Genomic DNA, 26,530 nt, shown 5'->3' on the forward strand with positions numbered 1-26,530 from the left:
TTCGTTTTCTTTGGACTTCAATCTTCTTATGTTGTTACCGAGATTTCGAGTGCTTTCCCTCTACCTTTCTCTCTCCACATTTTCTTTTTCTTTTGTTTTTAGTTGAAATCTCCTCATTGTTGTCGTTTTCCCCTTGAATTCTCTTTTTTTTTATTTTGTTTTGTTGCCAAAATTTCAAGTGTTTCCCCTTATCTTTCGTTCCGGTCTATCTGGCTCCTCGACCTTTGTTTTCGTGCGATAACAGTAAGTAGTGTTCTTGTGTTCTCTTAGTTTTGGTTTCGAAAGATTTTTATTTTGTTGTTTGTATATAGGGGACGATTGTGAAGCGGTTTTTCTTCCCAACGAATTGATTAGTGCGAGTAGTCGGGGGTGATTGCGGTAAATGAGTGCATTTGGATCATTTTTGTATTGATTAAATTGTGTTTTAGTTGTTAAATTTGGGATTGGTTACGCTGCTTGCAGGTTGCAGAAGGTTAGGAAGTGCTTAAGCACCGAGAACGACTCAGGTGTGTAAAAATAACTTTGAAAATGGAAATCGACGAAAAGCCAAAAATGTGATTGTCAACGCCACACCGATGTGCGGTCACCCGTGCGGTAGGCCGTGTGACCGAACATGGGCGTGTGATCGACGACGCCGGCCATGCACGATAATGGGTCAGGCCGAATTGGGCCGTGTGGGCCACACAATTGCGTGGGCCCTACACATGTGGACCACACAAGCATGTAGGAATATTGGGCCAGGCCGTGTGATCCACACGGCCAAGGCCATTTTAGGCTATGTGGGCCACACTGGCGTGTTGGCCTACATGGGCATACAACATGGGCCTGTGGGCCCATTTTCACTATTTGACTGCTAAGGTTGTACGGGTCGCCTGAGTCGACTGTGGATCTACTGTAGGGTCGGTAAATTTACCTGGACCCCTTATTGACTGGAATGGCTGAAAGACTGTTATATGCCTATATGAGATAGATATGTATGTCTGTATGTTGAGCATGTTATTCGCACTGTACTGATTATTCATGATACCATGACTTGACTGTATGATGCATTGTATTGGGTTGGGGATTGATATTGATTGGAGGAAGTGTACTAAAAGGCCTCGAGCTTAACTTACTAGTAGCTCAGTTGCAACTACTGCCTAGTGTCGCATTCGATACTTTTTGGAGTGTAAGGATGGGTGGGTTGATTATATCCCCACATGGAGTATAGGGTTAGACGAAAATGGGGTGTAGAGGCTGGTTGGGTAGGACCTATATACTGTATAACTTGTTACTATACTAATTATTGTTACTGTAATGGGCCAAGACCCAAACACATGATTGCTTCTGTGCTGAGATGAGCTAAAGCCCAAACTGATATTGTCTCTAACATTGAAAAGGGCTTAGGCCCAAGCCGTGATTGCTTTCTGTCTGTTTGTTTTTATATGGGATTACACACTGAGTTTTCGTAAATTCACCCTTCTGATTTGACTATACAGGTAATCCCTAGACATAGGTGGATCGGTGCGATGGAGGACTTAGCGGTCGCCACACAACCTATTTAATTCGATGTAGTACTTAATTATAATTTTAGTTTTATTTTAAGGGTATTTTACTGTAATAATGGCCTCTCTAGATTTTTTATGTTTAATTTGGGGTTTCTATTGTTTTGACTTACAACTGCTAGTAGTAGGGATAATTAAGTTTTCAAAACGAAACAAACGTTTTAACAAAATACGTACAAATTGGCAAAGTGTTTTAAAAAGCTTCTGCGATAAATAACGTTTTGAAAATTTATAACGTTTTGAAAGAGAATACCTTATGAATATGAATCACGTTTGAAATTGATCGACACATCTTGGTATTAAGCAAAAGAGAATGTAAAGAAGTGATAAAGAAAGGAGGTTTTTAACGACAACTTTACAAAAAACATTTCCATGTGACACCACCAGATTCGGCCATAACGTCTGGACTGGGTTTGGGGTGTTACAGAAAATATAGCACATGAATTCTATCTATTCGAAAACTTGGAAGGTATGCGCAAGGAAAAATTTTAAATATTTTCATGCACCCAATATCAGCTCGAATAGTTGAGAACAATAGAACATCAATACTCTAGTATATAATTGTGTTCTGATTCAGTTTAACAAGTTGGAGAAGTAGATTTGTGATTGAATTTGAACTTCTAATAGGGAACCAATCTCTTTTACAAAAACAATCATATCTCGAGCTACAGACCTCAAAATTAATGATTCAAAAACCTTAGTGAAGAAGGCTCAAAGATCTATGATTCGGAAGATCCAATTTTCCAAAAATGTGGTCGTAAGTTTGGAGAAAAGTCAAGTTGAAGTTACCCTTATCGTGTTACAAAAAATTCGGTTCGAAAATGATTTTCTTACACAGCGAAAAATAAAAATTTTGAAAACTGAGTCTATTTGTGATATTTATAGCAATAATCCTTTACCAAAATCGCACATGTGTTTTTGGCTAGACGATCCTTTTTGTTCTCAGCTTTCAATCGAACGGTCTTCTCCATTATTCTCATACCACAAACTGCTTCAAGTGTGGGCTCGAACTCATTTGAATCAAACTTGGAACCATAAATAGTTTCTTTACTTTCAGTGTGAAAGCAAAATCTCTCTCAATAGAAATTGGTAGAATTATTATTCTGAAAAATAGAATTAATACTTAGAGAATAAACTCTCATTATTTTCGAGTAGAATAAAAATATCTCAAAGTTGTATTCTTTTAGTCTTACCGGTGCCATCTATTTATAGGGAGAAGAGGTAAAACCCTTATTGAATTGTAGAAGTATATTTCAATTAAAAAACAAGCTCTTAGTCTAACTAGGATTAGGTGAGGCGGCAACCCTAGTTAAACAAACTAGGGTTTATCATCCCTTGCGTTAAACATGAAGATTGTTTTAGCCTCTCATACCGGGCCCAATTATAAGTACTTCTTGAACTTTTGAATTAAAACTTTATAAATCAATCCAAGTCAATATTTATTTTTCTATTTCCCAAAATAAATTTCTTAAATTAATTTTAATTTATTAATTTTCTCAATTAAATAATTTTCTCAACCCATTTTTTATTCCATTAAAAATCATGACGACTTTATTGTAAAAGAATCTATGAGAAAATATATTTAATATTTCTACATTTAATGGATTCACCATGACAAATAAATATATTTCCACTTTCAAATAATAATTCAAAAACCATAAATTCTTTTTTAGGTCATTTTCATTTTCATTTAGAGAAAATCACATTCATTTCCAAATGTTTCTCATTTATTTAACTTAACTATTTCCCTCTATTTCTATTCATTTTATTCTACATGCAATTCATTTCTAGTTTCAAAGAGCTAGTAGAGGGACCGATAGGACATATGCGATTAGAGCTCAAATGATTTATAATTAAGTTCTAGGTTTTCTTCTATTAATTATAAACTCATTTAGTCACGAAGTCATTCCACTATAGTATCGTGATTGAGCTCTCCCTAATGGCACACCATTACAAAAAAAACTTGATCAATGATCGTCCAATGACCTTTTCATAAATGTGTTACCCTCATAAGATATCTTTAATTTCTTTAGGATTAATCCAATCTCTCAATATGATCCTATTTTATCTCATCGTATCCATTACATCTTCTTTCATGAAAATTCAATTGCTATTAAAGTAATTGAGCCATTCATCACAAAGACAAACAACCCGTGACCACATTTACTTTTCAACAACTCGGGCTATGAATTCTACTTTGTGAATAACACTACATACTGTAGAAGTCATACACCCAATATACTAGTTTTTGGTTCCTTATCTATTTAAACTCAGGCTTTTACTTACATCAAAGCATACGAGTCACACATACATAGCCTGTCATCCACTCAGGATTAAGGTATGCCACACTTTGAATGTCACAAGTGAATAAATATATAAACGGATCCAAGATCTATTCTACTTGGGTTTAGTCAACGTACTGTTAGTCTAGTCAATCACATCTATGTCTCTATCTTCTTAGAGTCATCTACTCTAAGGCCCAAAACAAGGTATTCTGTAATTGGACTTGATAAATGTCATATTAGTATTTCAATCAGTTTTCTCATTTCTGATTAGACTAAGGACATGTTTAGGTTCATCTACTAAAATAAGTTGTCTTTTCGTATTACAATCTAACTACGTAATATAGCTTAATATTAGTTTAAGCATTAAATAATCAGTGCATTAATATGTTCTTCTATTTTGCTTTGCGGACATTATACAAATTATATTAATATAATTCATGAATTATTTTATTAACCAATATATTCAAAAAAAATTAAAATTGTACATTGACAAAATTACTACACTTAGGGCACCAAATCCAACAATCTCCCACTTGTCCTAGTGAAGTAGATAAGTCATGTTTTGTATTCCTAAGCCATCCATATGTTTCCCAAAGAACTCTATAGCTTGAAAAGTCTTGGTAAAACAAATCCCTATGGTTTGTCCACATATGCTATCTTTGACTACATCCACTATTTCGTCAAACACTACCATTTCGCTTATGATACTCTCTATCAATTTGTTTTTTCTTATATGGTTTCTTTTGGGGTTTAGCTATATCCGCACTGTTATAGTTCCATAGCTTTTCTATACCTCATATTTGGCTTTCCATAGTGAAGTTAGCAATGTAAACCTGGTTGACACTTATTCATTCTTTGGACCCATTGTCTAGGATAAAAACACATCCCAACGTTGATTTCCTTGAATCTTGACACGTTTGGAAGTCATAATCAGTATATACGATAGGAGTAAGATTGTAACACCCCTCAAATCGATATATTATAAAAGTAAAAGTAAATTGACATAGTTTAAAATAAATCTTAGGTAAATTGAGAAAATAATATAAAGATGATAAAATAGAAGATTGAGTAATTCCAAGGAAATTTTTAAATTAAGTAATACGTTGTGATATGATAATTTAAGGTAGGGACTAGATTGTAAAGATATGAAAATTTTTTAGACACAGGTATAGTTATTTAGAATTCGAGGCATTGAAATGTAAATTCACGAAAAATTGAAGTATCAAAAGTGAAATTAATTCAATTTCTTAATATATGAAATTAAGGTAGAAGGGCCAAATTAAATAAGTGAAAAAAATATGATGGACTGAATTACAATTTTACCAAAAGTGAGTAGAGACAAGGATGGAATTATGAAGAAACATGAATGGTAAAATGATCATTACCCAAATTAGATAATTATACGGTGTAATAACTATGATGAAAAGTGTAAAAATATGATTGGTTAAATATTTTATTATTTTATAAGATATTTTAATATTTGATTAGTTAATTAAATGAGATGTTTTTAAAGAAAAATGTAGAATAAGGTAAGTAAATTGCAAAGTGGAAGTGGAATATCATCTTGGAAGAAAGAAATTAAAAGTGAAAGTGGAGAAAGTTGTGGAAAAGGCGAAGAAATTAGAGAGTTAAGGTAAGTACTTCAAGAATTTTATTTCATTTAATTTTAGTCTAAGAATAAAGCATGTTAAATAGTTAAATTGATTATGAAAGTATAAACATTATGTATGAAAATAAATTTGTTCATTGGAATAGTAGAAAAAGGACAAAATTGTAAAGTAAACAAAATAAGCCTTGTGGAATTGAATGTTGAAAAGAGAATATAAATAAAGTGAGATGAAATAGTAATGATACAAAAAGTGAATGTGTGGTAAAATTCTAAATTATATTGGAATTATGATAATAAGAACTAAATTGTAAAGTGTACAAAAGTTTATGGTTTAAATAAAGTATTATGAAAAAGAGTTTAAATGAAGTGTTAGGTTTTAGTGAATTGATTTTAAAGTGATGTTAAGGTCAAATTATAGTAAATAATGAATTTCTATGATGTTAGGGATTAAATTGTAAACTTGTGAAATTTATAATTGAAACGAGAGAAGTAAAGCGCCTAAAATTTTGTTATGTGAAATAAGATATTATAATGGATTATTTGATTAATGTGCTTATGTAGTGAAAAATAAATTCCATGGCATTAGGGATTATATTGAAAAGGTGAAAAGTTTAAGTATGGATAAGATATTATTATAAAGAGCTTAAGTGAAAGTTAAATGTTAGTGAATTAATTACAAAGTAATATTTGAGTGAAATTCTAGTAATTCTTGAATTTCATATTAAAAAGAACCAAATTGAAAAATATACAATAGTGACTAAGTATATTAAGATTTTTAAATAGCATATTCAAGTGAAAGGTATGCTAAGTGAAAAGATAATAATTAATGAAAAAATATATATACTAGCTATGGTGAGTACATAGGTTAAATTTAATTGTGAACATAAGTGAACCTAATTGTAGAATCTGAATATTTTTGTTAATTTTATCAAATTTATTGAAATGAAATGGGTTTAAGATTAAATAACTCATATTGAATTCTTTTTAAATTCTCAAACATCGAACTGTAAAACGATATCAATACCAAGATAAAGGTTTCAATACTATAATAAAAATATCGATACTTTGATAAATGTGTCAATACTTTGAGAAAAGTATCAATACTATAAGCAATGTATAGATACTTTAAGTGAAGTACATCTACTTTAAGTAAACATATTCATCAAAACATTTTTGATAGCAACATTGATCCAACTTTGAAAATTTACCAAAAATTATAGAGATTGATTTAGTGGTTGAATTAAAATTTAATGAGTCTAGTTTTACATAAAAGAAACGATGTAAGCAATGTACAGATATATGGAATTTTGTGAGACAATGTCAAAATGATTTTGGCTTCCCCAATTCTAACTTTGAAAATTATAGTAAATTGTACAAAAAAATTTAGAAGATGAAACTTTTATGAATACAAGTTTAGTGAGTCTATTTTCAAAGAAAACAAATGGAAACCTAATACAAGACTTGTACTATTACAAAATTATTTTTTAGTAAAGAAGGGTCAAAGTTGACTAGATGTAGAGCAGTGGAAGATTTGAAGAAAAAAACTGTATTTTTTTTCTTAAGTAGAAATTCTAAAATTTTTATGGTTAAAAATTCATTAAATATAGTTTCAAAAAAAATTCTTAATTTTGACTTTTTTAGACTGAGATATAAATAATTTAGTGATTGTCACTCAAATGAATAACCTTATTAAGAGTGTTTGTGAAATGAGAGAAATCTTAATTAATGTTATACATAAGCATACTATACTCAAATCAAAGGTACATATATACACACATACATAAATGATGTGGAATGGAGAGGAGGAAGAGGAAAAATAGTAGAAGAATGTAATGCTAAGAAATTTTTATAAGTTTAAAAAGTTTGCAAATAAGTCCTAAATGACCAATAAACTGTTCAAAGAGCTAACGAAATCTCGATTAAAGCTTGGAATGAAATTAGAAATTTAATATTAATTGTAAATTGTTCTGTTAATTTTATTAAGAATAGCATTTGAACTGAATTTCTCTGAAGTTGCTTTGACAATGAATGTAACATTCTATTGCCCAGACTTGACGAGCTGGTCAAGTATAGGGGTGTTAAAAGATCTCCTCCAAAATACATGTAACACCCCGAATTTTGGGCCTAGAAGAAATAGGTTTTGAAAGGGAACAGTTAGGAAACTGCACATAAATATTTAGTTGTGCAAGGAAGTGACATAAATGAATGTTTGCTTCAGTGGTTAAGTGATTTAGGAATGTTTGGGAGTGTCTAAGAAGTCTTGGGTTCAAGCCTTGGCTTGGGCAAAATTTTTGTTTTTAATTGAATAAATCCCTATCTCTAGCTAGTAGACTTAAAAATAAATGTTGATAAAATATGTTAGAATGGGCTTGCTGGTTTGGTGGTTAAGTGGAGTGTTGATTATGTTTAAGGTCTTAAGTTTGAATCCTTGCGCAAATAGCGAATCTATTTTGCCTGCTTGCGTCATTTGAGAGTTTGAGTTCAACTAAATTTCTGAATAGTGGGAAGGTTGAAGTGATTTTTGGAGGAAATTAAGGGATAATGGGAGTATTTCGTGGGATTGAGGAACAAAATAAGGGAATTCTCATATTATCAGATTATTATTGATTTTATTTTCATTCTTGTGATTCTTTTTTTTTCAAAAACAAAAATTGGTTCCCCATATTGTTCCCAAAATTTTTGACGTTAGTTCCTTTTTCACTCTAGTCTGTCGTTCGTCATTCTGCTCCTCCCTTTGCCGAATTTTGCTTGGTAAATTTCTGCTGTATCTTTTGTTCCTTTTTGGCTTTTCACATTTCTCTTCCCATCGTTTTCATTTTCTTCTTCTCGTCGTCACCTCTTCTATTTTGCCTCTTTCAGTCATTGATTCCCCTTTCCGATTTGTTCATGCTTGCGTTGCTATATTGCACTCTACTCTGTCGTCAATTTGGTAAGTGATTTAGATGTTTTGTTGTCTCTTTTTATAAGTTACTAAATGAAAGGTTATATTTGTACTCTTGGGGTTTTTAATTGATTGTGTTTCTTTTCAATTTCCTCTCCTCCCAGCAAAGGAAATATTGACTCCTCCCTTACACTCTCCTTCTCCGGTTCTTTTCAGCTGGGGTTTTTCTCTAACAACGGTCGGTTGTGCTTGATCGGTAAGTATGGTTTAAGTGAAGTTTAAAGTGAAATTCGACTAGGGGTTTAACAAGAAGGTTTGCGACTCTTGTTTTAGGTGGAGACCAAGAGTTCGTTGGTGCATCTTCAAGGAATTAGATGGGCGATTTCGGTGGATTTCGGTTTTGGAGTTTTCGGAGTGTGGTTTAATTACTAGCGGAATCAAGTGTGTAGACACCCTATTGTAACTGTAGAATGGCAAAAAGCCGAAAAGCTAAAAATACGGTGTTTGAGACCACACAGGCATGCGATCGCTCGTGTGGTAAGCCCAATCCACGAATCATGAGCTTGGGCCGTAATGGGCCATGTTGGGCCAAGATGGGCCGTGTGGGCTCAATGGGCTCGTGGGCCCTACACAAATGAAATCCATGATTTGTGGCAAATACTAGACTGGGCTATGTAGATCTCATAGCCGTGCCAAAATCTGGGCTAAACGGGCCACACGAGCGTGTGGGCCCACTTGGGCCGAGTAATGGGCTTTGGACCCATTTACACTTTAATGACCATTTAGGTTACCTAAGTCGCTCAAGGCGACTGTGGACCTTTCGAGAGGTCGATATCTGCACCGAGAATTCATAAGGTAAAATGACCGAAATACCCCCATAAGGTAAAATGATCGAAATACCTTCATAGGGTAAAATAACCAAAATACCCCTATAAGGTAAAATCACCGAAATACCCCTATAGGGTAAAATGATCGAAATACCCTCATAGGGTAAAATGATCAAAATACCCCCAGAGGATAAAATGACCGAAATACCCCTATAGGGTAAAATGACTGTTATACCCCTAGGAGATGAAATGACTGTTGTGGCCTTATATTATGTATGACTAATTTGCTCTATGATATGTATGACTATGATTGAACATGATATTTTGCATACACGTATGATATTATGTCACGATATATTGCATGGGGATGGGTTGTTATATTTGGAAGAAGTGTACCGTACTGATAAGGTTGCACGGGTTTCCCAAGACAACTGTAGACCTACTGATGGCTATATGCCATTTATTTTACTGGCAGATTTGCTGCAATACTGTTTAGTGCCGCAACCGGTGCTAATCTTGGTGTGTTTGGCGGGACGGAGTGGTGTGTAGAGGCTGCATTGGGTAGGATTTCTAACTGCATATCTGCACTGATTAATAGTTTTGTACTGTTACTGCATCAATTAATGATATTACATACTGTTCACTGCATAACTGATATATGTTACTATTATGGGACGAGGCCCCACTGATACTATTACTGAAATTGGGTAAAGGCCCTACTGATTACTAGCATTGTGATGGGCTCAAGCCCAATCGTTTACTATTTCGGGAAAGGGCTTAGGCCCAAACTGAACTGGACTGTTACTGTAACGGGCTAAGGCCCAAACTGCATTTGTCTACTGATTAATTGATTGTTTGCTTGTTAGGGGATTATACACTGAGTTTTTGTAAACTCACCCCTCTGTTTAACTGTACAGGTAATTCCCAGTTGTAGGTAGGTCGGTGTTGCAAGGGACTCGATGATGGCCACACAACCGCATCAACTTTCGTTTTTAGCCTTTGATTTATAAGTAACTGAATTTGGGTATTTTTATGTAAAAAGGCCTCTTTAAAGTTATAAACTTTAAATTGGGGTTTTTATTTATTTAGTTTGATATAAACTGCTAGTTGTAGAAAAGACGGGTTTTCAAAAGGTAACTATTTTCAAAGACACCACGCTTTCGCAACATTTTCAAAAAAAAAATTCGCAATAAATGAGATTTTGGAAAATTTATAACGTTTTAAAAGTGATTAGCTTTTAATGATGCACGCTTGGAAATGAACAACCCGTTTTGGAATCACCGTTTCATAACAAAATGATTAATTGATTTTAAAAATTTCAATGACAACAAGTTTTACGCTAAACAACTCAGTGTGACACCGCCAGATTCGGCCATAACTCTTAGGCCGGGTTTAGGGTGTTACAATACACAATCATATAATCCCTCATTCTCTATAAATAATTGAGTATATGGTTAACTTTTTTCTAATTTCTTGGTCCTGGATTTTCCTGATATCGACGCACAAACCCCACTGCAAAACAAATATTTGGACATGTGTATAACATAGCATACATAAGACTTCCTATTGTTGAAGTATAAGGAACCATTCTCATGTTCTCTCTTTCTTTCACTATATTAGGATAGTCCTCCAAAGAAAGATGAAATCCTGATGCAAAAGGTTGATTTCCATTCTTTAAAACAATCATTGCATAATGTTCCAATATCTTATGTATGAGTGAAACCTGTGATGGTGCTATCACTTTGTTCTTTCAATCCCTTAGGATTTGAATAGCTAGAACAAAATCCGCTTCTCTCAAATCCTTCATGCTAAATTGTTGGATTAACCACAATTTAACCGATAACAATGTCCCTACATCCCCAATGAGTAGAATGTCATTGACATATAGAACAAGAAAGAACATCTTTCTATCCCTAATATGTTTATAAACACAGGGTTCATCTACGTTTTACTCAAGTCCAAAATTTTTTATTGCTTGATCAAATCTTTGATTTCAAGACCAAGATGCTTGCTTAAGTCTATATATGGATCTAAGCAATTTGCAAACTTTATGCTTATTTCCTTTAGCTATATATCCATTTTCCAGATGTCATAATCGAAAGTCGCCGTAATGGATAACAATATGTTGATTAACTTAAGCATGGCAAGTGGAGAAAAGGTTTCTTCATAATCAATACCTTCTTTCTAAGTATAACCTTTTGCTACAAGTCTAAACATATAAGTTTCCACTTTTCCATCCGCAATTCTTTTCTTCTTTTAGATCCACTTACAGCCTGAGTTTTTTCCCTTCTAATAAGTCTACAAGTTCCCACATTAAGTTGGAATCCATAGAATCCATCTCAACTTTTATAGCTATTTTCTAGAGCTTGGAATCAGTACTCTGCATACTTAAGCATATGCAAGTGGGTCATCATCTTTTTGTTCGGTAGACTCAATGTTTAAAACACTTCCGAAAAATTGGAAGAACTTTAGCCTATGAAAGACCCTCTCACTACAATGAAACATCCTATGATGTTGATCATTTTCCGATCAACTATTAGGAGTTGAGTCTGGAATCGTTTTCGTAGGGCTTTATGTCTTTCCAGAAAAATCCTCGAATACTTCTTTACTTCGAGGTTTGAAGTCATTCATGTGGCTTTCCTCAAGGAAAGTAGCATTACTTGACACTATCACAGTTTGCTCTTTCGGGTTATAAAACAAACCACTATTTGTTCCTTTTTTTATATCCCACAAACATGCACAATTCTGCTGTGAATCTAACTTCCTCGTATCTTTATGCAATACGTGGGTCGAGCATCCCTAAATCCTTAAATGATTTAGATTTGGCTTCTTACCATGCCAGAATTTGTATGAATGCTTAGTCAGTACATGTAACAGCCCGATTTTGATCCTAATCGGGACGGTAGTTTCGGGACCACGAATTTGAGTCAAAAAAATAAAAATAATATTTTAAAATTATTTTTGGTGTTTATAATGTGTGAATTAGTATGTGCTAAAATTTCATTTAAAAATTTTATCGTTTAGATGTCCGATTTAATAAAAGGGTTTAATCGTGTAAAATGAAAATTTGGTGGTTTAATGTGCAAGGGCCGAATTGCATTTGTCTTTTTAACATGGAGTGTTTAAGTTGAAAATTGGCCATAATTTAAGTTAGTGGACGGTTTTGACTTATTTATATAAAGGTTTTATATTTATTATTAAAGGTTAATTAAGTAAATGATTTAATATATTATATGTTATAATATAAGAAAATGAAAGTGGTCATTCATTTTGTCCATTAACTAGCCGAAAATACTAAGAAAAAAATAAGAAGAAGAGGTTCATACATTCGGCCATTGTTGGATCTAATTCAAGGTTAGTTTTGTTTCTGTTTTTGATAATTTTTACGTTTTTGAGATCGTTGCTTCGAATACTACCCGACCCATGCTTCAATTTCTGATTTTGATGAATATTTTGAGTTATGCCATTGATGAATAATTGTGTTTTGTGATGTTTGATGATGAATTATTAAAGATATGTTTTGGGTTAATATGTTTTGTATTGGAAATTTTGATGAATTTGAGTAATTAGGGCTAAATTATAAAAATAATAAATTGAGGGACTAAAATGTGAAATAAATGAATTTTGTGGGCTTGTATGGACATAATGAATATTTGGCCAAAGCTTGGTATGTGTAAATTTTATATGTTTTGTGTTTTATGCAAATTGGACTAAATTGTAAAAAGTATAAAATGTCAGGGGTAAAATAGTAATTTGATCATTTATGTGTTTTTGGATTAAATTGAATGAAGTTGTGTTTAAATGAGCTTAATTTGAAATTGTATAGATCAAGAACAAAAGAAATCAGACTTGGATCGGGGAAAAAATAGTAGTTGAATAGTCGTTCTATATACCCGTCGATATCCGAGGTAAGTCTATAAGCAAATATATATTGTTTATTTTAATTAAATATGAATTTTATATGCTAAAAGGAAATATGTGAAATTATACATGTGTTAACTAAATGAAAATAAGCTTGGAAGCTATGTTTATGAATTCGTTTCGACTGAGTTATGACGTCCGAAAGCCCCGTATGAACCTTAGGAATAGCTAGGATACATATGTCATGACATAGGATTTTTGATATGTGGTCTCGTGTAAGACCACATCTGGGACGATGGCATCGATATATGTGATTATGTGTAAGACCATGTCTAGGACATTGGCATCGTATTTGATTCGTGTAAGACCCTGTCCGAGACAGTGGCATCGATATGAGATAGCATGTAAGACCACGTCTGGGACGTTGGCATTGTTCGATATATGTGATTATCCGAGTATCCTATTAAATTTCGAATGGTTCAACAGGCAATGATAAGTTGTGATCGAAGGTGTAAAACGAGCTAAAACGATCAGGTATGAGTTACTTGACTACCTATTTAAAAATAAGGTAAGCTGGCTAGTTGGTTTGTGATACAAATTATATAAGTTACTAATGTGAACATATGTACATTGGCTAAGCATATTCGGCCATGTGTTATTTATATGCATATGATGTTATATTTTGATTCAAAATTATATGTATATATGTGTAAATATATATTCGGATATATAATGATATTATGTCTTTGAATTGAATGACACTTTGAATATATATATACATTCGGTTAAGATAAGATTTACTTAAGAAAACACATGTTTTATATGAAACGTTAAGCTTGAGGTTAAATGTGATTATGCTAGTATAATTTAATTTGGTTAAAAATGAGTTGATAATGTAGTTTATGTTCGGCCAAATTTGATATGTAATAATGAGGTTAAAAATGAGAACTGCACATGTGAATGACATTATATATATATATTCGGCCAAATGTTAAACTTATGTGTATTCGGTTAAATATGGATTTGATGTATAGTATGTATTTGATAAATGTATTATTCGATTATGGAAATGGATATGAATATTGAAAACATTATTTGATTTTGTTGTAACTAATTAAATGTTGTTAAGCTATTTAATTGCTCATGACTTACTCAGCTGGAATAGCTTACGCTGTGTGTTTTTTTCCTATATTTTTAGAGCTCCAAATACTTGCTCGGGTTGGAAGTCGTTGGAGTCGTCATCACACTATCCGGTTATCGCTTCGGTAAATTATAACTTTGAGTTTTTGGTTATGTGGCATGTATAGGCTAGTTTTAATTTAGTTGTTGTATATATATTCAGCCATGCGAAAACGGCTTGATCTAATGCTAATGATCCAAGGTTTAAGTAATTTTGGTCATAGTAAAAGCGTGGGGTATGCTTGGTATATGAATTTGGTAAAACGTAATGATATATATATATGGTTTATAATTATTTTATTTTGGTAAGCTTGATATGGATGAGGGATGTGTTATGGTTGTGGTTTGTTAATGATGCTAATGATAGTGATTTTCATCATGTATTAGCTTAATTTGTAATTATGAATTATGGTCTAATTTGTGTGATGGTATGGTATTGAGATTTGACTTGATTAAATAGGTAAAATACGATATATATTAAAGATGAAATAATGGTTATTTATATTTATGTGATGTAAATATAGGTGATGGTCATAATCTAGTTTGTGATTCGGCATTGGTGATCAAATCATGTAGTTAAGTACTTAGTTATATGTTAATTTTGAATTTGGTTGTATTCATTATGTGTGGACTATGTTATGCTATGAATATTTGGTAAATTGAAATGGTTAATTTGAGTAAATTTGTAATGGCATGAGTACATTGGTGAAATGGATTGAAAATCGAAATTGATATATTATTATATATATTTGGTTGATGAAATGTAAACAAATGTATATATGTCTTTGATAAGTTATTTGATAATTCGGTATGTAAAAGACTAATGGTTTTAATGTTTGAATTAAAAAAAGTGTTATATGTATACATAGTGGTATGATCGATTATGGTAATTGACTTATTATTGTAAGTATAAAATATTTGCATTGTATGTGTTCTTTTAAGTTTATGAAGTGTTTATGTCATTATTATGATTTGACTATTTAGGCTTAATATAGGATGGCAAAGGTTGTATGTGATTTAAATGTTATATAGAAGTTAATTTGCATGACCAGATATATATATATAATAAATTGATTTGGGTGTGTATATGAAATTTTGACATGATTTATACTGTATGGAATTGGCACGTTTTGAATCGGCTAAAGCACTTGGAAAATGGATAATGTTAGTCAAGTGAGTAAAGTATGAATTGGTTTTATATGTATTTTAGGCTTAATAATTAACATGCTAATTGGGTGTAAATTGTATGGTTAGTTTGCTAGTCGAATAGAAGATAAGATGAATGGCAAAGCATACACATGTTTTGTACTAAGATGAATGCCAAAGCATACACATGTTTTGTACTTAAATGGGAAGTTAGGCATGTATGTCTTATTAGTTGAGTTTAAAAAAAAAAGGTTCTTATTTGATAAGGTTAAATGCATTTGTGGCTAAGATGTTTATATGCTAAACTTGACTATTTGGTGAAATTGATTATGCTGCATTTTCTAATGGACAATAAGCCGAGCGATATAGATTGTTTGGTTTTATGCACATGAATAGAAGTATAAATTAATATGTTTGATATTTAGCTTAAGAAGTAAAAAAAAATTCTTGGATGTCTTAATGTATGCGCATGGAATTTGTAATGTGATGAGTCATCTTATAATTTGATTTTTGAATTATAGGAGTAAGAAGTATATATGTTTCGAATGGTGGGATTTTAAAGCATGTGTAATATGACTATTTTGAGCCATGTTTTATATGGTAATGCCTTGTAACCCTATTCCGGCAACGGATACGGGTTATGGGTGTTACAGTACATCATTCAAAATATATCAAGTCGTTTGTATCATATATCCCCAAAAGGATATTGACAGCTTTGAATAACTTAACATTGAACGAACCATGTCTAATAATATTTGATTCCTTCTTTCTACCACACCATTTTGTTGTCGAGTGTCTGACATGGTTAATTGGGATAGAATCCCATTCTGTAAGAGGTACCCTAAGAACTTATCTGATAAATATTCCCCACCTCTATCAAATCGAAGTGCTTTTATGGGTAATCCTAGTTGTTTCTTCACTTTTATGAAACTTTTTAAATTTTATCAAAGCTTTCACTCTTACGATGCATTAGGTACACATAATCATATCTGGAATAGTCATTAATAAAGGTTACATAATACTCGTAACCACCTCTTGCACTGACACTCATGGGGCCAAATAAACTAGTGTGCACAAGTTCTAAGGGTTCCACAACCCTCGTTCTTTTTACATTAAAAGATTGCTTAGTCATCTTACCTTCCAAGTAAGATTCACATTATGGAAAATCAACTTCTTTAAGTGAACTTAAAGTGACATCTTTCAAGAGTCTAGTGATTATTTCTTGGTTAATATGATCAAGTCTCAAATGTCAAAGGTACGTCTCATTAGAGTGAGAATTTTTAAGTCTTTTATTCAAAATTTTAGTCTCAAGAAGTGTGTATATCTTTGGTTTGATAAAATAAAGATTATTTGACATCCATTACAGATGTAACACCCCATACCAAACCCATTTGCTAGGTTTGGGTACTGGATTCTACAAGGACCCGTTTGATTCCACTTTACACCCATAATAACTTTAATTACATGTGGAAGCCACTTTAACACATTGGCCTAATTACCACTAACATCAAACACTAAAGAACTTCCATAATGTTTTTCTATGGCCTTAGTTTCTGTGTACAATCTCAGTATTTACATATGATCTTACAACTATTATGTTGCATTAACCCTCAAGACAAGGCCTCTATAGGGCCACTCTATATACACATACAACTTTTTCTACTCTACACTGGTCCGGAGATGGCTAGCTTGGTCCCTCCTCTCGAACTGTCTCGTCCTACAATTTGATAGTAAATTCTATAAGTTCTGATGAAATTAGTGAGAATCTATGAAATAATATAATTTAACAAACTTGCAATAGCACGAAAAGAAGCATGTTTTAGGTAGAGAATTCAACTACCTGTCTACTCTTGGCATATCGTAGACTTTACTGGAGTTTTGATTGTCTTTCTATTTCCTTTTCAGATTTCTATCGTTTAAATTTTTCTCGTTATGAGACATAGTTGTGTTTCTTCATGACATTGATTGCCAGGTAGGGCTAATCTATCTCCACCTTATCCCGATCTTCCTTGTCTATTTGTTTTTCACTAATCTTGGCGAACTAATATCCACGAGGATGTCAACAAAATTATCCCACCCCCATGGATCCTCACCTGTGGATCCTTCATTAGATCCATAGCTTTTCTAATGAACTTGATTGCTATTTTGTTGGTCTTATTTTGCTTTTGCCTTTAGTGAATCCCCTGTACTATTTCAGAGAACCACGCCCCATGGTGTTCCTTATATATATATACCTCTAGTTCAAAGGACTTCCCTCTTTAGGATCTCTCATATTACTTCTTGGCATTATCGTTCTGATAGACTTCTGTGCCTTCGTACCCTCATACCATCATGGTCCATCTCAGCATATTTTTCGTGTTTAATATCCTGGCGGACTATCTGCTCTCACGATTAGCAGACTTCTTGAGTTACCTTAGCTAAGCTAAGGTCTTACACCATTCTTTCCTTGGATTCCCTTGGTCTACGCAGACTACCCTATATTTACTATCCCAGCAGACTCTCTATTTTATATTTACTCTCTCGATGGAATATCTATTCCGTGTTCACTATCTTGATGGACTATCTATTCAGTGTTTACTGTCTCGGCGGACTTCATTGCTATGGATGCCATGGAGTCTTTCATCCATGGTCTTACACCAGTTCACCACCCTGGCGCACTATCTTTCAATGCCATGGAGGCCTTCATCCATGGTCTCACTCATCATACCTAGTTACCATAGCATCTTTCATCTATAGCCTTACACCATATACATCATACGAGGCCACCATGGCATCTTTCAACCATGGTATTACGTCATATACCCTTATCTTGTACCATGCTGCCATAAAAGCTTTCATCCATGGTCTTACGCTACATACCACATACTAGACTTATATAGCATCTTTCATCTATGGTCTTACACCATATACAATCATCACGATGTCACCCCGAAGGATCAGTCAATACCGCCGTCACGATAAATACCTTTCCATGGTTTCATTTCCTGAATCCTTATCCCATTACCTCCTTAACACCACCTAACCTTGATGCTTGAACACCGCAGTGTTCCCTTTGCAAGGTCTGGAGCTTTGCCCAAGGCGATAACTAAAGGTTTACTCCCTATTTCCCTTCCTCAAATTTAACTATCCTATAGAGGCTTTCCCTAGATTTCATGCAATATATGCATCTAACCATCATATATCTTAAAGCAACAGTAAATAGCTAGCCATGACTCAATAATCCTACTCATACATCCCCTCATTCATGCAAACAACATATTATCATTTATCACTCAAAAGTAGGATGCAGAAACTCACCTTATTTCCTTATCCTCATCTCTGTGGCTTGCCCGAAAGCTAAATTTTTCTTAGTCCTGATAGCTTTCTCTTTATATTTTCTTCCTCTTGGACATCCATGCCTATGACTACTACAACATGTAGCGTCTCCCATGACTATAACCTATTTTCTTCAAGATGGGCTAGAGAAAAAGATGATAATTTAGAGAAGGAGTAAACAACCTTAAAGAAAACTTCCCCTTATCTCGTCCCCTTTCTATATATATCCCCATGGCGTGATCTTCGCAGGCCATCACCATCATACAGTCCTAATAACTATGTTCCCCACTATGTAACTAGTCAGTTCCAATATAACCAAACCAGATTAAGATTCCAACTTCCTCCAAACTAACCACTAAAATCTTTAAATTTCTCGCTAGCACCTCCAACTTCCTAATACTATTCAATCAATTCCCTCTCCTTGAGTTTGAGTATTTTGGAAGTTCGAGTGTGACAACAAATAATTTCGCAATTTCAAATTATTTTAATACTATTATTAAAAGTCACGGTCAAGCCATCATTTTATAAATCAAGATTCTTTTAAAACTTGGTACACAGAAAAAGTCTTTCAAAATAATCATCCTAAAATTATCAAAATAAAGATGTACATCTCCCACTACTTCAACTGCCACAATTGTCTCATTTTTGGTCCATAACAATAGACTTTTATCTCTAAGATCTTTCATCTCATCGAACCCCTGTTGAGCAACACACACATGATTTGTGGCTTCAGAATCAATGACCTAATGGTCTATTGAATCTTCCACTAAATATGTAACACCTTATACCCAACCTGATTGTCGAGCCCGGGTACCAAATGTTACAATTAAACTAAATTACTCATCAAAAATTCTAACCTGATTTATTCATGCACTTAATATATATATAATTTTCAAAAAATTTAACCCCTACTATAACTCATATCAAACGAATGTTACATTATTACAAATTTTCTACTGTTTTAAACTTGACAATTGTTTACAAATTTTAAAATTTAGACTTTTATTGTAAATAAATCCAACTTAATTTTAGTGGGGTTGCCTTTAAGGGTGCCCCCTATATGCATGATACGGCTACTATGCCCTTCGCCCAATATTGGTGGTGTCTGGCTTGGTCCCCTCCCACTTTGATTCTGAAAATTTGATCCCACACCCAAGGTAGTACAACCATAAGTTCAGATGAACTTAGTGATATTTTGTAAAACAATAAACAAATGGCACTATACTTCTGGAAATGAGATAAAAACACAAAATTTAAAACCCCCTGAGCATCTTAGGGAGTCATGCAGACTTGTTGGCATAACCAAAGCCTTTAAATATCTGAGTCAATCATTTGGAAAACTAAATCTCTAGTTTAGAGATGTGCTCTTCCAAATAAAAATTTCTTCTGAGATTTGACCCTATACAAACTCCTCACAAACATCCATGTCACCTTTCCTGGTTTGACACTTTAAAGATAATCATATATCCTAATCATTCAGATTGTCGATTTCTACTAGCGGACTTACAATTGATGTTACCTCAACATTGGGTCCTTCCCTTGATCTATTCATTTCACACTGAGCTCAACAAATGATTCCCTTATTACCCCAACAACTATCTTCTTTTGACTTAGCCCTTACATCGACCATTCCTTAAAGAAGACCCAAATTCTAACATCTTCACTTGCAGTGTCATATATGACACCTGGCTAATAGATAAGCACTCTTTTTCTTGTGAATTTGTACTTCACAAGGTAGTCCCACTAGATTTTCCCTTTTAAATCATTTTGCTAAGACATTCCCAACAGCTTGGCTTTTGATGTCATTAGCTCTTGGTTGAATGTCTCATGTATTGTTGTTCTTGTCCAATATGTCTACATCTCTTTCCTTTCTGTTAAAAATCTCAAAATTTGTTCTGTATCTATATTTGTGAATTCTTTCAAATCTATCTTATAGAGATAATCGCAATAATAATATGACACATCATAGAATTGGCAAATACCCATCTCAATTACCGAAATATTAACCCCTCTGACCTTCACAAAAGAGCGCATCTCATGGAATGGTTTGGTTGGTTCCATTTGTTTTAGTGCTAAATAAAATTCTTGCACCACAGGAATTATTGTAGGCTCTTCGGATGGCAAACAAAATTTTTCCCGTTCTCTTTCGGTTGCATTCTCCCATATTCCCTTGCAACTCCTCATTAAAGGATCGAATCCTTACTCTTGAATGAAGGCATACGACTGTATTTTTGCAAGTATTTATCCATGTCGCCTTCTTTTAAACTTAACAACTAGACTTGAAGCACTTACACTAAAATTGGCCATCTACTTTTGCTAAATTCCTTATACAATCTACTAATTCTGCAATTTCATTTCCTTTCGTTGTGGGTGATAAAAGAGATGATCAATTTAGCCTATTTATATATTAGAAGGAAGGAATAAAGTATTTAAGAGTTATAGTTTATTTCTGCTAAATAAGAAGTTAAAGAATAAAAATCCTATTATAATTAAACTATCAAAATGTCAACAGTTAGTGTTAATTCAAAAACCTAAGTTACGCAGTGGTGTCGCAATATTGAGAGTAGGTTATATGCTCTAAATATTTTTTGTTGTCGTGACAGGCGGGGGCGGTGTCATGACACGCAGGCCAGATTCCTTTTGTGAAATCAACATTATGGTCGTCTTCTTCATCATCACTCTTTTCATTTGTTGATTTCCCCTTCTTTCCATGTAAGTCCCATAGTGCGCTACAGTGCAAGTTTTGTTCATCGTTTATTCCTCCAAAATAATGTTTTACTCTTTGGCCATTTACTCGAAAAAGTTGTCCCCTTTTTTAATCAAATCTAGTGTTCTATGGGGAGTTACCTGGTGTATTGTATATGGACCTATCATTTTGGATTTCAATTTGCTAGGAAATAATTTTAGTCTTAATTTGAACAATAAAACTTTTTGCCCAAGTAGAAATTTGTGCTTCCTAATCTTTGCATCATGCTGAAGTCTACTCCTTTCCTTATACATTTTAGTATTCTCATAATCCATTAAATGAAATTCTTACAATTCATGGAGTAAAAATAGTCTTTCTTTTTTTGCTAACTCCGGGTCCAGATTTAACTCTTTGATTGCCCAATATGCTTTCTTTTTCAATTCAATTGGTAAGTGGAAGTTCTTACTGTAAACTAGCTTATATGGAGACATACTTAGAAGAGTCTTATATGTTGTTCTGTAAGCCAACACTGCATCAACTAGTTTTACTACCCAATCCTTTTGACTTGGGGTTACTGTTTTCTCTATAATATGTTTTATCTCCCTATTGGACACTTCTTCTTGCCCATTAGCTTGTGGGTGATAGATCATTGTCATGCAATGTCTTATGCTATATTTAGCCAAAGCTGCTTCAAACTGCTTGCTAGAGAAATGTGATTCTTCCTCGTTGACCAACGCTCGAGGTGTACCAAACCTAGCGAATATTTTTTTTCTTAGGAATCTCACTACTGATTTCGTATCATTGGTAGGTGAAGCGACTGCTTCAACCCATTTTGAAACATAATCAACAGCCAGGAGAATGTACTGGTTCCCAAAACAACTTGGAAAAGGTCTCATGAAATCAATTCCCCAAACATCAAATACTTTGACCTCAATTATCCTTATTTGTGGCATTTCGTCCCTTTTTTATATATTCCCAATTTGATGACATTTGTCACACCCCTATACAAATTCATTGGTGTCTCTATTCATAGTTGGCCAATAAAATCTTGATTGTAGCACTTTTTGGGCAATCTTTTTTCCAGCAAAATGCCCTCCGCATGGAGATGTATGGCATCCTTGTAAAATTTCATATATCTCTTCCTCCGCTATACACCTCCAGACCAATTGATCCGCACATTGTCGAAAATCATATGGTTCCTCCCACACGTAATTTTTTTATTCGTGGGCTATCCTCTTTTTCTATTGTCATGATGCCTGCGTGGGAAGACCCCTCTTGCAATATTATTAACATAATCTGCATACAATGGTGTTACATGCTTAACAGACCTGGTCTGATGGATGTCTACTCAAAATAATTTCTCATCTACAAAAGTTTCTTTAATTTCTCTAATATTTTCTTTAATTACCATCGTATTTTAATGCAGAATGGTCAGTATACGCATATACTCTGTTGGTAACTAAGTAGGGTCAAAATTTTTCATAAGCGAACACTATTGTTAGCATCACTTTTTCAGTTGTAGTGTAGTTGCATTGCACTGGATTTAAGGTTTTACGTGCATAATGAATATCCCCAAATATACTGCTTCACTTTTGTCCCAAAACTACACCTATTGCATAATCACTAGTATCACACATAATAATAAAAGGTTCTAATGAGTTAGGGGTGATGATTATTGGAGCAGATATGAGTTTTTCTTTTATTACCTCAAAGGATTTGACACAGCTTTGGTCAAATATGAAATGTGTCTCTTTCTAAAGGAGTTGATTTAGGGGCTTCGTGATGTGAGCAAAGTCTTTTATAAACCTCCGATAGAATCCTGCATGGCCTAAAAAATTTTGAACTCCCTTAACATTTGTGGGATTGAGAAGATTTTTTATAACCTCAATTTTAGCTTTATCTACTTCCATACATTTTCCTGATATCTAATGCCCCAATACCAATCCTTTTTTCACCATGAAATGACATTTTTCACAGTTAAGTACCAGATTAGTCTCTTCACATCTTTTTGGTACTTTCTCAAGATTACCTATACATTCTTAAAAAGAGTCTCCATAAAGCGAAAAGTCATACATGATTACATCCAATCCTTCTTCTAACAAATCAAAAAAGATAGTGATCATACATCTCATAAAGGTTGCTGAAGCATTACATAGACCAAAAGACATTCTTTTAAAGGCATAAGTACCGAAAGGACATGTGAAAGTGGTTTTCTTTTGATCATCGAGGTGAATTTTAATTTGATGGTACCCTGAGTAACCATCTAGGAAACATTAGTAATCTTTTCCTGCTAAACGATTAAGCATTTGGTCAATAAAGAGGAATGGGAAATGGTCTTTTTTGTTGCATCATTCAATTTCCGGTAATTAATACATACTCGCCAACCAGTAACTCATTTTTATCATTCTCGACTACAGTTAGACCTCCCTTCTTTGGAACACACTGAGTAGGGCTAACTCATTCACTATCAGAAATGACGTAAGTAATACTTGCATCAAGGCATTTAAGTAATTCCTTCTTTATCACTTCCTTCATAGTTGGATTAAGTCTACGCTGAGCATCAACTACCGGTCTTTTTCCCTCTTTTCATATGATTTTATGTTGACAAAACACAGGATTAATTCCCTTAATATAAACAATCGTCCATCCTATTTCTTTCTTATACATTTTCAAAATACTTAGTAGAGCCTCTTCTTGGTTTGCTTCCAAGCCTGCTACCATAATCACTAGCAAAGTATTTTGTTATCCCAGATAGCCATATTTTAAATGTGTGGGTAATGGCTTCACATTTAATTTAGGAGGTTTAATAACAGACAACACCAATTTCGTTGAATTCAGACTAATTTGTTCCAATTGTTCCTTCCTTTTCTTTCACCAATAAAGTTAGAATACCACATGATCATTATCTTGCTCGGCACTGCCCCCTTTTTCTTCCATTTCATCATCGTTTGATTCTTCTACAACTAACTCCAACTGGTTACATTCTTGCTCTTTTCTGTTGTTATAATTCAATCCTTTGGTTTCCAGTTCATGGTGTTTCTCCCAGGTATATTCATTAATGTTTAATTTTTCCAATATTTCCATAACTTCCTTCTGAGGTTTCGTCCAAATACTTCCACCCATCATAATGTCAAATTTTTGTCTATTCTAACTATCCAGCCCATAATAGAAATGTTGCATCTGAATTGCAAAGTGGATATTGCCGCCTAATATAGTTTGGAGAATTGTTTTAAACCTTTCCTATGCTTATCTCAATGTCTCAGAAATAAATTGCTTAAAATGAAATAATTGTGTATAAGTACTTAGTACCTTTGTCATGGGTACTTCTCAGTGAAAGAATAGCTGCACAAACTCAACCCAAATGGTAATAGTGTCTAGGGGAAGCGCTTCTAGCCATATTTTTACTTTCCCGTCCAGTGCAAATGGAATTAATAACAATTTGATAACATCTTATGGAACGCCTACGTAGGTAATGGTACTACATATATGGTCAAATCTCTGTAAAAATGTTTTAGGGTCTTCAATTTTGTGATCAATAAACCTGACATTTTTAAAAATCCATGTTAGTAAAGAAGGGTTTAGTTCAAAGTGTAAGTTATGAATAACACGACGAGAAATAGTAGATCGTACGCAGTCTATATCGAACAAGGTTCCTAATATATGTATAATGTTAGTAATTTTACATACAGATAGGTAAATCGTATCTATAACCTAAAATTTTATTAATTATTATTTTTGAAAGGAAAAATTAAAATCAAACGAGTGATGTTGCCTCCCCAGCAACGGCGCCAACAACTTAACCGCCTCTGGACATACTGACGTCCAGAGTGTGAATACTGCAATAAAAGATATATTAATGAGGCGTTATCTGCAAGCATATGGGTCTAGTTGTAATATAGTTACAATGGAGTAGGTGAGTACTCCGAGGATCATACCCAAGGGAGGCGAGTGCTAGATTAATTTTAACCTAAACATCAAAAGATCTAATTAGTACTTTAGTCAAGTTTATAGTACGAATGTAAAGTAAAAAGAGTTTTTAAGGTTTTTCTTATAATAATAAAAATAAAATAGCATAAAAAAAACTAAATTTAAGAGTTAGAAGGATAGAAATAATCAAATCTGATTATGGGTGATTAGCTCACTTTGGTAATCCCCATCAACTATTGCTTTGGGTTTCTTATCAATCAACTAGTCGCTATCCCAGTAGGATCTTTCGATCTTCCACTCAAATAAAGAGTCGGCAATGACTACTTATCTTCCGACCTCACAGTCTAGATCAATTTAGAGTGAAGGTATTCACAAATGGGCAATACCAATTCTAGGTTAATTCCCACCTTGATGACTTCCCAGGGTTGTCAAGCTTAGGGTTTGTTTCACATTCTTCCTTTCCCAAATAGTTGATCCGTTGAGTTTCTCTACAAAATAATTAACAGATAATACCTCCACTCACTAATCCCCCATAAAGGGATTATTTCCTTATGATCTCTATAGACAATATAAAATCAATATAAAGTTTATGATAAAACCCTGATTGTATTAAGATTTATCAAAAATCTACAAGGTTTAATTGTTTCCACAACTCAAATCTTTCAAAATAGAACAAGAACAAATGAAAGGAAATATAACCTTAGAAAAATTGAATTGAATTTAAAAGACTAATTCAATGCTAAGTGAATGATGTCATTTACATGTAAAAAAAAGAGCCTATTTATAGATTTTAGGTGGTCCTCGTTCTTCACCCTAGGTTAGCTAACATTATTGAGTTTTAAGTTTGATTATGTGAACCAAAACACCCCTGGCTCTTGTTAATTTCTATTCCAGAGTCGGTGTTGCGACACATTAGGATCTGTGTCGCGACATATCATGTAGTGTACTCTTTCTGGAACACCTTTATGGGTATGTTGCAACATCTTTAGGCTATGTCACGACATCGAAGGCAGTTTCACGATTTCTCCATTCTGCTCTCTATGTTGCAACATTGCACATTCTGTGCTGCGACATAGTGACTTGTATCTATCTATTACACCTTTTAGTGGTCTCCTACACATTTATATAGTTCATCAGCTCACTCTTAGGCCTTATTCAGCCCCTAAGGTCAATAAAAGACTAAATTTTCACATTTTATTCACTTTAATAAAACTTAAGAAAATAGAATTAAAACTTACTAAAACTACTTGTTTTCAAGCTCTTAAAGTGT

The sequence above is a fragment of the Gossypium hirsutum genome, chromosome D02 (assembly GCF_007990345.1).
Source record: "Gossypium hirsutum isolate 1008001.06 chromosome D02, Gossypium_hirsutum_v2.1, whole genome shotgun sequence".
In the NCBI taxonomy this organism is placed as follows: Eukaryota; Viridiplantae; Streptophyta; class Magnoliopsida; order Malvales; family Malvaceae; genus Gossypium; species Gossypium hirsutum.